Source organism: Vicugna pacos, chromosome 28, assembly GCF_048564905.1.
Source record: "Vicugna pacos chromosome 28, VicPac4, whole genome shotgun sequence".
NCBI classification, from domain to species: domain Eukaryota; kingdom Metazoa; phylum Chordata; class Mammalia; order Artiodactyla; family Camelidae; genus Vicugna; species Vicugna pacos.
In genome coordinates, this window is record NC_133014.1 from 1615688 (window position 1) to 1630530 (window position 14843).

General features: G+C 52.4%; 1 protein-coding gene across 1 annotated transcript in view; it reads right to left on the reverse strand.

Annotated features, from left to right (window-relative positions):
- Positions 1-14843, reverse strand: part of LOC102527463 (coiled-coil domain-containing protein 144A-like) — a 192131-nt gene that overhangs the window by 115004 nt on the left and 62284 nt on the right. The window contains 1 exon segment of the mRNA XM_072951579.1: positions 11491-11622. The gene's annotated coding sequence lies outside the window, so the exon portion shown is untranslated.

Consider the following 14843-nt stretch of genomic DNA (forward strand, 5'->3'; position numbering starts at 1 on the left):
CCAGTGTAATCACAAACGTTCTTCTATCCCTCTGCCTGAGTTGGGCTGGTCTTCCTCTCTGGCCCCCTTGCCATGGGGGTCCTCACCGTTGGCCTACTGTGCAACCTCGTGGGTGTGACAGGCCCACTGCTACAGGCCTTGTGAGGGGGAGCAGAGTAAGAGGGGCGGCCACCACGCCAGCAGCCCAGGGAGGAGGGGACGGGCCGAGGTGCAGTTTCCCGATTCCAAAACTCAGGCTTTTACCCTGTTGGTGACACCACCTTTGGACAGCCCTCCCAGACTTCACTCTGGAACCTTCCTGAGGGACCTTCAGTCACAGTCAGTGCTCACCCTCCATAATCTACACTCTGCACAGAAGCCAGGGAAGTGGGGAGCCTTTGAAAATGGAAATCAGATCCATGGGAGCAGAAATCTTGTCTCCCCCCTAGGGACCCAGGGCCTACAAATGTGCCAGGCACACAGCAGGCGCTCAGTAAACACTTATTAAATGAACCAATGAATGGGATCACGCCCCACAGAAGCCCGGCCACAACCCAAGTATACGATCAATTTTTACAATCAACGTGACTATTTGCCCAGTGTGCCTGCATGGTAAGAAAAGAGGGTCTTTTTAAACCCACTTCACAGCTGTGAAAACTGAGGCCAAGAGGTTTAGGGAGGCAGAGGGGTCCTAGAACCCAAGCCCAGCTCAGCCCACCCAGGTAGGCAGCCCCACCCTACCCAAAACATTGTGGTACCTTCCATCTTCTCCCCAGAGAAAGGAGGGTGGCCCTCATTCTCTCTCCCCAATGAGCAGGGCTTCCCTGATCCCCTTGGTCACTGGGTAGCTCACAAGAGCCTCTTCCAGGTGGCTCCGGAATGCCTGGAGGTGTTCTGGGACCTCTGGCACACCATCACTCACCACGTTGTTGCCACTGACCTTCGAATGCACTGGCCAGGAGGACATAGCCCTGCGGCCGCAGCCTTGGAGCCTGAAGGGGACGGGAGTGCTTGAGGCGAGGAGAGGCTGGGGCAGTGCCAGGCAAGGGCCAGAAACCAGATGAACACTGTCCCCCAACCTCCCCACCACCCCAAATCCCCAGACACCACCCTGGAGCCACTCTCCCCCAACTCCAGTGGGCATGACAGGGACTGGTGTTCCTATTTCGCAGAAGAATCTGAGGCTCAGAGAAGTAGCAGCTCACCCCAGGTCACACAGCCAGGAAGGCGGAACTTGAGCCCAGGAACACCTCACTCCAGAGACCTAGGAGAAGCCAGGTTTGAACGCAGGTCTCCCAGGCTCCAAGGGCATGTTTTTCCAGCTATCCCATGATTCCCAAACTGTAGGTCTTGGACCCCGGGGTTTATGTGGGTTACTATGAAGGGACTAGAAATGCAAATGTGTGTCAAGCTTTGTGCACAGGAGACTGACAAACAGGTGGGCGTGCTGTGATGGGGAAAAGTATGGGCCTGAACTCCAGGGGCCTGGGTTCAAAACCTGGCTCTGCCACTAACCTCGGTGTCCTCATCTGGAAAATAAAGACACCAACAACATCTACTCGTGGGGTTCTTGAGAGAGTCAGTAAGTTACACACACAAAGCATTCAGCCCTGTGCCCAGCTCTCAGAAAGGACTCCAGAAGTATCAGCTGTTTCGATATCTTTGTCGAGTTCGCCCATAAACACCTCTCCTTCCCTGTGGATGCTCTAAGGCAGGGCTTCTCAGCTCAGCACCACTGACATCCCGGGCTGTCCTGGGCACAGCGGGATGTTTAGTAGCATCCTGGTTTCTACCCATGAGAGGCCAGAAGCACCTGCACCCCAAGTTGTAACAACAAAGGTGTCTCCAGACATTGCCGGATGTCCTCTGGAGGGTGACACTGCTCCCAGTTGAGAACCACTGCTTTACGGACAAATACACTAAAAACCCACTGGATTAACACATTCTCAGTAGCTTTCTGGCATGACACGCATTTTCAGTCAATTTAAAAATATAACTATGACCACAAGAGTGGACAATGAATCTTTAAGCTTTAAAAGGTGGGCCCTCAGATGGAGAGAGGATTGGGAACCCAGTATCTAAGGTCTATTTGCTTTCCTCTCTGGGACAGAGTAACCCCTCAAATGGCACGCCAGGAGAAGGCAACAAACACAGAAAGCAGAGGTCTCAAATGCTTGACCTATGGGCTGGATCTGGCCAAAGAAATTTGGCCAAAATTCCTATTTCTGGCTTCTTTTTAAAAAAACAAACCTGACCAGAGGAGGCCCACATTCCTGCCTAGCAATAATGAGCTTGAGCAGAACAACAACTTCCCCTTTTCAAATGCACATGGACTGTTTCACTTTGTCACAGTCCTCACCACTCCCTAGTGCCTTCCATTCAGTTATCCACCTGTAATGGGCCTGACCCACAAGCATCTGCATCTGCATCTGCATCTGCAAGCCTTGGGTTCAAGCAAAGGAAGGTTAAGTGCTGACAGTACACCAAGAGGCTCGGGCCAGGTGGAAATGGTTTGGCTGCTTCTCAACTCCTACCACACACACAGACCCATCTCCCAAAGCTCCCCTCTGTCTCTCAGGCTCACCTCTCCTCACAGTATAGACGTATGGTGGGGCAGCTCCAAGGATCTGGAAGCACAGAGCCTCTGGATGGTTGTGGACTTTGATGACCCTGCACCAAGCAAAAGCAGCCGTAAGGTGAAGCCGTATCACTCCCCATAGCCCAGGGGGCCACCCTGGGGGTGCCCCTGCTTCCCAGGCTTCTGGGAAATCCAGCCCCAAACAGCAGCAGCACCAAGCTTTCCAAATGGATAGAGAAACTGATCTAACCAGAGCCCACGGCACCAGGATCTTTGATGAACGGAACCACTTGGCCTGCTCTTGGAAATTCAGGCCCTGAACAGAAATTCCTGATCACCCTCCTACACCTTCTCCTTCATTCTCTTGGTGAGGGGAGGCCTCATGGTGGCCAGGCCAGCACCTCAACCAGTGAATATTTTATCCCATAATCACAGACTAGAGTAGGGTGGGGGGTGACGAGTGACCTAGCACATCTTGGTGCTGACTCTAGAAAAACGTCCATGTGTCCCCTACAGAACATGGTTTGGAAGTTCAGGTCTTGGCCATTCTGTGGGTGGGACACCAGAGCAGCACAGGTGACATCTGCCCAGGGATGGACAGTGGGTGTCATTAATCCAGGGGCTTCAATGCAGCCATCTGCTGCCCTATTGAGGGCGTGCCCCCCAACAGTGGGCCTCAGAATCGTCCCCACCTGCCAGATAAAGCCATCCTGGGGGCTTGTCCTCAAACCACAGATATTTCTGAAACTTGAAATAGGTACATTCCTCCTGGGTGATTTCTGCCACTGCCACATACCAACCAAACGATCTCATTTTCCCTAAACTGAATTGCCTTTCTACTGAAATAATCGTATTTAAAACATTCCATCACTCCCATCAATAGAAAACCCAGAGCATCTGCCTTAAATGGAAGGGAGAAGTGAAAACCAAATGCACATCTTTTAAAATAGAAAAGGCTTCTCCCTGTGCCTGTATCTGGTACCCAACCACTTCTCACCACCCCCACTGCTGCCACCCTGGGCTGGGCCACCAGCCTCCTCACCGCTCCCCCTCTTCCACCTCTGCCCCTGACAATCTAGACTCCACCTGCGGCCAGAAAGGTTCTGCCAGAACCTCCATCAGATCATGTCCCGCCTCTGCGCAGAGCCTCCCAGGAGCTTCAGGGTCCTCACTGTGTGCACCAGTCACTGTCAGGCTGACATCATTGCCCATTCCTCTCTTTCACTTATTCTGTTCCAGCCCCATCAGTTTGCTCACTGTTCCTCAAACACACCAGTCACAGCTCCACCCCAGGGCCTTTGCACTCACCATTTCCTCTGCCTGGAACCCTCTTCCCCCAGAAGTCCCCTTCCCTCCCTCCCTTACCTCCTCCAGGTCTTCACCTGGGTTTTCAGTGGCGTCTTCCTGACCACCATCCTTCCACACGGCTCACCCCCTTCCCTAGCCTTGGACTTGCACACTGGTCCGCACTTACTACCACCTGCTTCAGGATGCCTCTTACTTCTCTGTTTTGCTTTCTGTCTCCTGCTCTACCCTCCATCTAGACTGAGATCTGTGAAGAGTAGAAATGAATGTATCCAGACTGAGCTGGCTCCCCAGAGCCTAAAACTCCAGTGCACACAGAGGGCACTCACTAAATGTCTCCTGACTGAACGAAGGCATGTGTCACAGGCCTGCAGAAGGAGCCCAATCCGCAGGGAACCATGATGGCTCAGGCAACTCCTCAACCTGAGAGGAAGGTCACCAGACACCTCTGCCCCTGAGGACACTCACTCTTTGCCCTTGGTGGCCACCATGAGGCGCAGCGGGCGGCAGGAGCAGGACTGGTTGCGGATGGACTCCACCTGCGCGCACGGCCGCAGACACACCAGGGCCTCATTGATGGGGTAGATCTTCCTCCCCACCTGCAGGCCGGCCATCTTGGCGGGGAGACATGCACATTATTACTGGCCCCTTCTGTTCCTCTCGAAAGAGCCTTGAATGCCCTTAGGCAGCACAGAAGAGCCCCGGCAGCCAAGAATAACCACAGCGAGCCCACTGGGGCAACCCCATCCCCCTCTGTGGCAAATAGTTACAAGGCTGGTGAGACCCACTGTGGCCAACAAGCTATGGAGGGAGGCCTGCAGGAGGTGCTAATGGGAAATATGCTTTTCCCTGAGGAGAGGCTGCCACAGTCGGCCCCTGCTTCCTGCCCTGCCGTGTGAGGACACGAGGTATTGGACTGGGGTGGCCACCTTGTGACCACGAGGGCTTAGCCAGGACAGTCGAAGAGATGATGACCCCAAACCAAGACCCACAACCACCTCCTTATAACCACTGAAGTCACTAGAAAAATGAAGCCCCACGGCTCCAGCGCATTCCTAATCACTGCCCAGAAGCAAGCAGAGCACCTGGACGAGGTGCCAGGTGCCTCTCCCCCAGCCACCTCCACACTCCCTGGGAAGAACTGAAAGGTGGAATCCCTGATCTTCCTCCTCCAGGCCTTGTATCCAAGTCAGAGCAACAGACTTGTCTTATTGAAGCCACTGAACACTGACCACTAATTTTGTCCCTTACTAGAACTAATGCAGATTCTCGGGGCGTTTCCCTGCACACCGCCTCTAACACAGGGCCAGCAGAGGGAGCTGGTGGCACGTGCTGGGAGGGCACCCCGGAGCCAGGGGCTGTCCCAGCTCCCCAGGGACTGCAGCCCAGATGGCCCTGGACTCAGTTTCCCCACAAGGGCGATGAGCAAGGAGGAATCACTCACATTCCTGGAGTTTGAGCTGGCCTGCCTCGAGGAATGAGGAGAAATGCCCCACTCTCCCACCACACACAGCCCACCCGGGGGTCCCTCTGAGCGGCCTCACCTCAGCCAGCAAGCCTCTCTGGACTGACTTGACCACCACGGCCCTGTTCTTCTCCTTGATGTCAAAGCTGCAGTCTTCCTCCTGGGGCAGGATCTGAGGGCCCGAGGCAGGAGAGACCGGTGAGGCACGGAGGGAGGCCTGAAGCCCTGGCCCCCACGGGACCGTGACTATGCCAGCTCCTCATGCCCCAGAGGTACATGGGGTAAGGGTGGGGGGAGGTGCAGCGGGATGGAGAAAAACATAGACAGCGCCCGGGGACATGGTGGGTGCTGTATACCTAGCTGTCAGCTGAAGACACACCACCCGGTTCGAACCTCGGCCTGGGGCTGACCACTTATTAGCTGACTTTTCGTTGCCTGTCACCCCTTCCTCCTCCCAACCTGAGGACAGAGTCTCCTCATTTATGCACCACTGTCTCCCCACCTGCTGGCATACTATAGGTGCTCAATAATGGTTAATGAATAACATAGATTCACAGATGTCCAGCCACTGAGAACTTGGGGGCAGGAAAGGAGTTCAGGGAGGAGCCGTCCCTCCCCAGCACAGGACGACAGGAGGCTGGGAGGGGCTGGGGGGTCAGCGGCGGTGGGATTAAAGGGAAACGCAATCATCCATTCAACAAATACTTTGCCGAGTGGCTGCCTGTTATATGGGCCAGGTATTTTACTGGGCTCCAGAAAAAGCACTGAACAAGACAGATGGTTTCTGCCCTCGTGCAGCTGAATGTCTAGTGGGGGAGAGAGACTATAAACAAACAAATATAGAACATGATGCAGGGATTATATGCGGTTTGCGTTAAAATAAAGCACTTAAAGGGACAGGATGTGGCATGGCAGTGGGGCCAGAGGAGATGATAGCTGAGCCGAGGTCTGAATGAGGTGGGAACAGAAGTTTATTAGGAGTAGAGAAAAGTGCTTGAGGCAGAGGGCACAGCGTGTGCAAAGGCCCTGAGTCAGGCTCCAAGGTACTGGAGGATAAGAAGGAAGATCAGAATGGCTGGGATGGGTGGGGCCAGGAAGGGGTGAGCACACAGATGAAGCTGGAGAGGCAGGTAGAGTCTTGTAGACCATGGCGAGAGGCTGGGTTTTACCCCAGGTGTGATGGGGAGCGCTGGTGGGCTTTATAGTGGGGGAAGTGGGAATCAGAACAGCAGCCCCCACTAGTACCAGAGGAGAGAAGTTAATGGAGCCGTCTTCATATTAGGCAGATTTTGGCCCCAACTCTGGCTCTGGCAAGAGACCTAACCTCTCCAAGCCACTCTCCTGACTGCCTGCTTTGGGCCAGGAAGATGGGGGCTGCTGCCCACCAAGAGGCAGAAAAACAGGATTTGGTAGGTGAGGCTGGTAAAATACCTGAACAGGCTGGTAAATCTATGCTAACTGCAAGGCTGTTTAAAACAACTGAACAAGGACAGGGTGGCGGCCCAGAGGACCCATGCCTCTGGTATGCAGGAGCCATTTCAGGAGGCCACCCTCTCCGCACAAGGCTGGGCTGGGAGTGGGGCGGACAAGATGAGAGGGAAAGGGAAGGAAAGGGAGCCCACTAAGCCCAGTCTCGTCTGCGAGCAGCTGGTCTCGGCCAGGACAGGGACCTGGCCTCTGGGCGGTGTTGCCGGCCACCTCTCAGAATCCCCCATCCTCTTGGGTGCTCAAAGCTGAGCACAATTTCTCGAGCCATAACCGGAAGGCAGCCCGGTTCCCAGGCCTGCAGGCGGGTCTGGGAAGGAAGAGGCCACAGCTGGGCTCTGCTCCTACCAGCAGACGCTTGGCCAGGATGCTCTCCACCAGCTTGAAGTTGCTGCGAAGCTGTTTGTTCTTGCTGCTGGCTCCCTCCATCTCCTCGTCTGCGTGGAAGCAGAAGTACTGGGACTCATCCTTCAACTCGCTCTTCTCCAGCACTGCAAACCCACAGACACACGAGCATGGGGTCAGGCCCACGTGGAGGGCTTTCGGCAGTGTTTGCCAACTGGCGGGTACAGGCCGGAGCCAGCCCCTGGACAACTCTGGTTTGGTCACCAGAGTGTTTTATTGAATGGAATCAGGTGCCAATGCTAACACATAAGGAAATGTCACATAGAAGTCTGGCTTTCGGACATCTCTTGAAAAATCTCAATCTGCCCACCTGCTACAAAGGCATATCACAAAGCCGTCGTAACCAAAACCGTGTGGAACTACAGCAGAAATAGATTAAAGAACCAGCGGAAGAGAACAGCAACCACACCAGAGGACACTGTGTTTATGGGAACTGAGTACATGACGGAGGATGGATGGTCACATGCAGGAGAGTCCACTGACCGTACAGGGGAAACTGACCCACTCATGGGAAAAAACCAAAACTGGATCCCTGCCTCACATCATACACAACAATGAACTCCTGTTGGATTAAAGACCTAAACATGAACAGGAAAACTAAAGCTCACAACAAAATGCAGGAGAGATCTGTCCTAGAGCAGAGAAGGAGTTCATGTACAAGAGCCCCCAACAAAGACCCCCAGGGTTAAGTAAGGACTTCCACTCAGCAAGGCCACAGGCAGGCCGAAGACGCAAAGCCAACTCTGCTGACTACAACCAACAAGGTAGGAATATCCGGAATAGGCAGGAAACTCCAATAAATCAATCACAGAAAGCTGGGGAAGTCACAGATAAATGGGCAAAGGAAATGAATAGGCGATTAACAGATGGGAAAACCTAAGGGGGCGGCAAGCACATGAGAAGGAGCCCAAACTCACTCATCGCCAGGAAGAAGACCCTTTAGCCCAGGGAGCGGCGAACTCGGTCCCTGTGGGCGAAGGGGGGCCACCCCGTTTTTATTAATAAAACTTTGCTGGAACACTGCCACACCCATCTACTTATGTATTGTCTAGGGGCTGCCCTGGGGCCACAGTGACAGGGTCAGATAATCCCAAGAGACTCTATGGTCCACAAATGTCTTACTATCTGGGTCTTCACAGAAAAAGCCACTGGACCTCTGTTCTAAGACAAGCCAGGAAAATGAATCAAAATAGCCAGTAAGAACCAGTATGTGATAAGGTCCCTGAGGATTACAATTTAACTAAGTACCCACTAGCGCTGCGCACACTGTGGATACAGGATTAGGCCCATTTACTCCACAGACAAGGAAGGATCTGCTGCACCCCTTTCACAGATGGGGAGACTGAGGCCCAGAGAGGCTAAATAAACTGTCCAAGGTCACAGAGCCCAGGCTCCTCCTCTTCACCCTACTCCCCATCATGGCCTGACAATGGGAACAGGAGTGGCTTATATAAAGGGGGCAAATCGAGGCAGCTGTCCGAAGTCAGCGGGCCCCGGAAAGAAAAACAACCAGCTGTCTTAGCTTCAAGCCGTCTCCACTGTCCCTGAAGACAGAGGCTGCCCGCTGATTTGGTGACCACACAAAAAGCATCAGAGGCCGTCCTTTCCTTCTCCTTCCTTTCCTGGGACAGCTAGCTTCCTCAGACCAACTCTACTACCTCCTTGGAGAGAACAGACACACAAAGTGCTGCTCTCCCCAGGGCTGGGAGCCAGGCCCGGGGAGGCCGGCTGACTCCCCTCCACTTAAAGGTCAGGCTGAGGGTCAGGGAGTCGGGGGGAGGGAGCCCGGTGTTGCGTCTCAGCTGAAACGTCTGGGGAAACAGCCGGCATCCCCGGAGCCCAGGAGCTCAGCTGGGGGAGGGCCGAGCACTCCCAACATCCACTCGAGGCCCCTGGCCAGCCGTTTAGCCTCCTGGAGCCGCAGTCTCCTCACCGGCGGGGATGATGGCACCAACTCCCCGGGTGGCTGTGAGGACTCAGTGGTCACCCAAAGTGAGCGGGCTGGACCGCCTCCCTGGAGACACGTCGGGCCCCTCAGCTCGGGTCAGACACCGAAGGAGGCGCCGCTGGCCCCACCCCCACCCTGCCTCGCATCCTAACCTGCATTTTGCAGCAGCCACAACCCTAGGATCTGGCCCTTTCCTATTTTAGTCTATTTCTGAGTTTGTGGCAGGGAACAAGGGGGCAGGGCCACGGCCTGCAGTCTCTCTCCAAGCGGCCCCGACAGGGCTGATGTGGCCAGGCGTCACCCCTGCAGAACGTCCTCAGCCTACAGCCCTCCTGCAACAGCAGCCAGGGGGACCCCTAATTACTGTCCCCCACAAATGAGAGCTCCTGCCCAGCTGATTGGAGGGAGACAGAGCTGTGAGAGGGCCCACCTCAAGGCACCAGTCACATCGTGTTGTAATTACTTCTTTAATTTTGTATCTTCTCTAAAAGATTAGAGAATTCTGTGCGGGTAGGCACCAGGCACCTTCTCACAGTGAATTCTCACAGCCTACAGCAGTGTCTTGCATGCAGCAAGGGCTAATTATGTAGTAGTCGTTAAAACAAATAAGTGAATGAACAGTCGAATATACCACATTTATGCTTCATCTGCCTTGCAGGCCAGCTCTTCCCCAAGCCCACCATTCACAGCGCCCACACAGAAGCTGTGTCAGTGCAGTGCTGGATTTACCACCAGGGGCCAAAAGGAACTATTTAGAAAACCAACTGCTGTTCACTGGAGATCCAAGAATCATTTTCTCTTTAACTTCAAAAGAAGTCTGCTCCTTCTGGGAGTCCTATCTTCTCTTCAGAATTCCTCAACACACAGAGCTGGAAGACGGTTAATAAGACACAAGAATGACTGCTTGGGAAACTAACCTTCTGAAGAAAAGTTGATGGTCTAAAGCAACGGTTTTCCTCATGTCACAGAGCAGAGAAAATGACAGGATTTGTCTGGCCCATCAGAGTGAAGTAAGATTGATTACAAGGGACTCTGAGTGCCCTAAAAGCCACCCCCAAGGGCTGAGGGGCTCAGTCCCCAAACACACCTGTACCCCGGGTGCAGCTTGTCAACAGGCACAGGGGGGAGCCCCTGGGCTCCAGAGAGAACGAGCTGGGGTCATAAAGGTGGTGAAGAGCATCCCCGTTTTTACTGGAAGAGGCTTCAGTTGCAGGAGGAGGGATTACATCTAAGCAAAGGGAATTTTCCCCAAATTAACAGCTTTGTGACACAGGCCTGACCCAGAGGCTGGGCGCTCGGCTCACTAAATTCTGATGCTGGCATGCGAAACTTAAAGTGTTTATCCCAGTTAACTGAGGCCATCACAGGGACGATCAAGTGTGAACATGCATCAGAGTCACCAGGAAGGCTTGTTAAAAACAGACTGCCAGCCCTGCCCCTGTCCCCAGAGCTCCTGATTCAGATGTTCTGAGGTGAAGACCGAAACTGCACTTCCATCCCCTTCTCAGCGGATGCTGCCCTGCTGGACCAGGGATCAAGTTGAGAAACACTGTCCTAAAGAAACGCATCTCTATTCAATGTAATTTAAGAGACAATCAAAATTTTAGCAGCTGTTCTCTTCCCTAAGACAGCACAGCCTGCAGCCGTCACAGAGCCGCAGCTGCGCCAAGAAGGGCTCACTGCTGTTCTATGTTCTTTACCTGAGTCTCATCCTCCCAGCCAGGCACTATTACCACGAGGAATCAGCACAGCTCTCAAAACACTCAATTTCTGTAGCTTACTTACCTGACACAGTCTGGCTAGCAATCTTAAAGAGACCAGCTCTCTTAGTGCTCACAATTACAGTGGGTAAGCTTTTAAGAAATCCTACTCCGTGAAAGGACCCTCAACAACGAGGTATAAGCCACAAGTAAGTGGTAATCAAAGCTTCTTTCTCACAGTGATTAGTGGAGGCACTGAGGACTCTAGTCTGCAGAAACGGGCAGCCCTAGTGCAGGGGGACTATCTATCAGGCACTCCCCAAAAGTGAGCGTCCCACAACTCCGGAGCCTGGAGCCTTTCTGGCTCATGACCGTGACAGCTAGGAGTGGTGACCAGATCCACGACACTGGTGGGGAAGCAGGACACAACAGGTGCCGACTGCTGCTACGTAACAGAGGGCCGCACGCATTCGCTGTGATGTCCTGTTAACGCAAGACAGGTCCCCGGCTGCCCGGGAATTCAGTCTGACACAGGCTCAACCTGACAACCAGCCACACCACTTTCTTGCTGCCACTGTCTAGCTTAGTACTGGGGTCTGGCGTGAGTCATTTCCCTCTTACTTACGCCTGGTGAGGTCTAGCGCTCAGGGTCTTTCTGGTCTCTCCCCGCTCTCCAGGTGAGAGTTCCAGCAGTTCACACCCGCCGTCTTTGAGAGCGCCACGAGTCACCGTCAGGACGACAGAGAGGTTCAAGCACCTGGGCAAACAAAAAGCATTTTTTATTAGATGTCAGCATCCATGCCACACCACCGTCACGGTGAAAACAACTACCCTTCCTATACCAACTCCTTCGCACTCGGCCACGAGGACCACACGTGCGCGGCTTCTTCCCCACTGACGGGCCTAGTGCAGGGCACGCGCGCTCAGGCAGGCCAGCAGTATGCTGTGCACCTCACACGCACGTCCCTCTCTCTAGAACACGACGAGAAGAAAGCCTCATCTACGTGCACTGACTTGCAGGTCCCCGACACCACGGACCAGCAAAGCTGGGGCTTTGGGGACAGGCCGCTTGAATTGGGCCCGGTGCAGTCAGGGGCGGCGGCCACGGAGGCAAGGGAAGGGGGGCTGCCCTGAGGGAGCCGGCGGATTTGCCCCAGGCTCCCCTGTCCCCCCTACGCCTGGCCTGGGGGTGGCCTTTGCTGCCCGAGGTGGTGGGGCACACATTTCCCACTCAATTGGCTTACCACAGGCTGGCAGCGTGGGTTCAGCTGGTGGTAGTCAGGTGGCTCCTGCACCCCGCCCTCACCTCTACCGAGATGTGCCCACGTCCCAGGAGCAGGCTGACTGGGACACCTGTGTCCTGAGACCTGGGGAAGTAAAGACTGCCCCCAGGCCAGGCTTTGAGGGAGACTGGAGCAAACAGACTGGCACCTTCAAGGCAGGCCCCCTCCCCCAGCTGCCACCCCTGCTCCCCCCACTCCTGTGCGCCCCCCTCCCCAGCTCTCTGACACATAGAACCCACCTCCTGGGAGGTGGCTGACCTGGGGACGTGCCTACAGGGGACCTGCCTACAGGGAACATGGGGCAGGAGAGGCCGCCCCTAGTCCAGGCCGCAGGGGAGATGGGAGGAAACCCACAGGCTGGCACAGGGCAGCCTCCCTTGTCCCACCCTCGCAGCTGCCACCACTGCAGTCTTCCCCACTCGACCAAACCGCACAGGCCTCCAGGAAGCTGGCTGACCTAAACGTGTGAGTTCTGCAACCCTGGGGCAGCAGAGACTGCCTCCAGGCCAGGCCACTGGGGAGACAGGAGTAAATCCAAGGGCTTGCACAGAGCAGCCCCCATCCTGCCACTGCCGCCAACGCCCCTGACTGCACCATGCCAGCGTCCTGGGAGCAGACTGACCTAAGGACATGGGTCCAGTGAACCCGGGGCAACTAGGCCGCCCCAAGGCCATGCCCTGGGGCAGATGGGAGCAAATGACTGGCTCACAAGGGGCAGCCCCCATCCTCCCAACACCTGTAGTGCTGCTGCCATCCTCCCAGCCCCCTGACCACACTGAGCCCGTGGTCTTCCCAAAGTGGGTATATACAGTGAACATATCTCAACATAATAAAAGCTACTTATGACAAACCCACAGCCAGCACAGTATTGTACAGTGAAAAGCTAAAAGCTTTTCCACTAAAATCTGGAACAAGACAAGGATGCCCACTCTCACCACTTCTAGTCAATATAGTATTGGAAGTCCTAGCCATAGTAATTAAACAACAATTAAGAGATTCAAATTGGAAAAGAAATAAAACTGCCAGTATATGCGGATGACATACTATTTATAGAAAATCCTAAAGGCTCCACACACAAACTGCTAGAGCTAATAGAATTCAGCAAGGCAGCAGAATACAACATCAACATACAGAAATCAGTGGCATTTCTTTTCACAAAAGTAATAATATGTTTTAAAACTGCATCCAAAAATATAAAATACTTACAAATAAATCTGACCCAGGACGTGAAAGACATAAGCAGAGACCTACAAAACACTAAGGACTTTAAACAGGACTTAAAGAAATGGAAAGATACTCCATGTTCTTGCATTGGAAGAATTAATATTGCTAAAATGGCCATACTGTCCAAAGCAATCTAAAGATTTAATGTGACTCCTATCAAATTACTCAGGACATTTTTCACAGAATTAGAACAGATAATACTAAAATGTATATGGAATCACAAAAGACCTAGAATTACCAAAGCATTACTGAAAAAAAAGAATGAAACTAGAGCAATAACCCTTTGAGACTTCAGACAATACAGAACTACAATCAAAATAGCATGTACTGATACAAAAACAGACATATACATCAATGGAACAGAACAGAGAGCCCAGAAGCAAACCCACAAACTTTTCATCAATTAATCTTTGACAAAGGAGGCAAAAATATACAATGGAATAAAAACAGTCTCTTCAGCAAATGGTGTAGGGAAAACTGGACAGCTGCATGTAAACCAATGAAATTACAATACTCTCACACCATACACAAAAATAAATTCAAAATGGCTTAAAGACTTAAACATGCAGACAAGACACTATAAACCTTTTAGAAGAAAACATACGTAAAACACTACTTGACATACATCTCAGCAATGTTCTCCTAGGGCAGTCTACCCCAGCAATAAAAGCAAAAATAAACAAATGGGACCTAACTGAACTTACAAGCTTTTGCACAGCAAAGGAAACCAAAAGCAAAACAAAACGGCAACCTACAGAATGGGAGAAAATATTTGTTAATGACTCGACTCACAAAGGCTTAATTTCCAGAATATATAAACAGCTCACAAAACTTAGTAACAAAAAACAAACCACCCAATCCAAAAGTGGGCAGGAGACCTAAGCAAGCATTTCTCCAATAAAGACTGCAAATGGCCACCAGGCACATGTAAAATTGCTCAATATCACTAAATATCACAGAAACGCAAATCAAAACTACAATGAGGTATGACCTCAAACCTGTCAGAATGGCCATCACTCAGAACTTCTTGAAGTTAAATTAAATGCTGGAGAGTGTGGAGAAAAGGAAACCCTCTTACACTGCTGGTGGGAATGTAGTTTGGTGTAGCCGTTATGGAAAACAGTATGGAAATTCCTCAAAAAACGAAAAACAGACTTACCCAATGATCCAGTAATCCCACTTCTGGGTATTTATCTGGAGGGAATTCCAATGCGAAAAGATACTTGCACCTCAGTATTCAAAGCACCACTCTATATAATAGTCAAGACATGGAAGCAACCTAAATGAAGCAACAGATGACTGGATAAAGAAGTTGTGGTATTGTTATACAGTGGAACACTACTCTGCCATAAAAAGGATCAAATAACACCATTTGCAGCAACATGGATAGACCTAAAGGTCATCATTCTAAGTGAAATGAGCCAGAAAGAGAAAAATACCATATTATATCACTCACATGTGCAATCTAAAA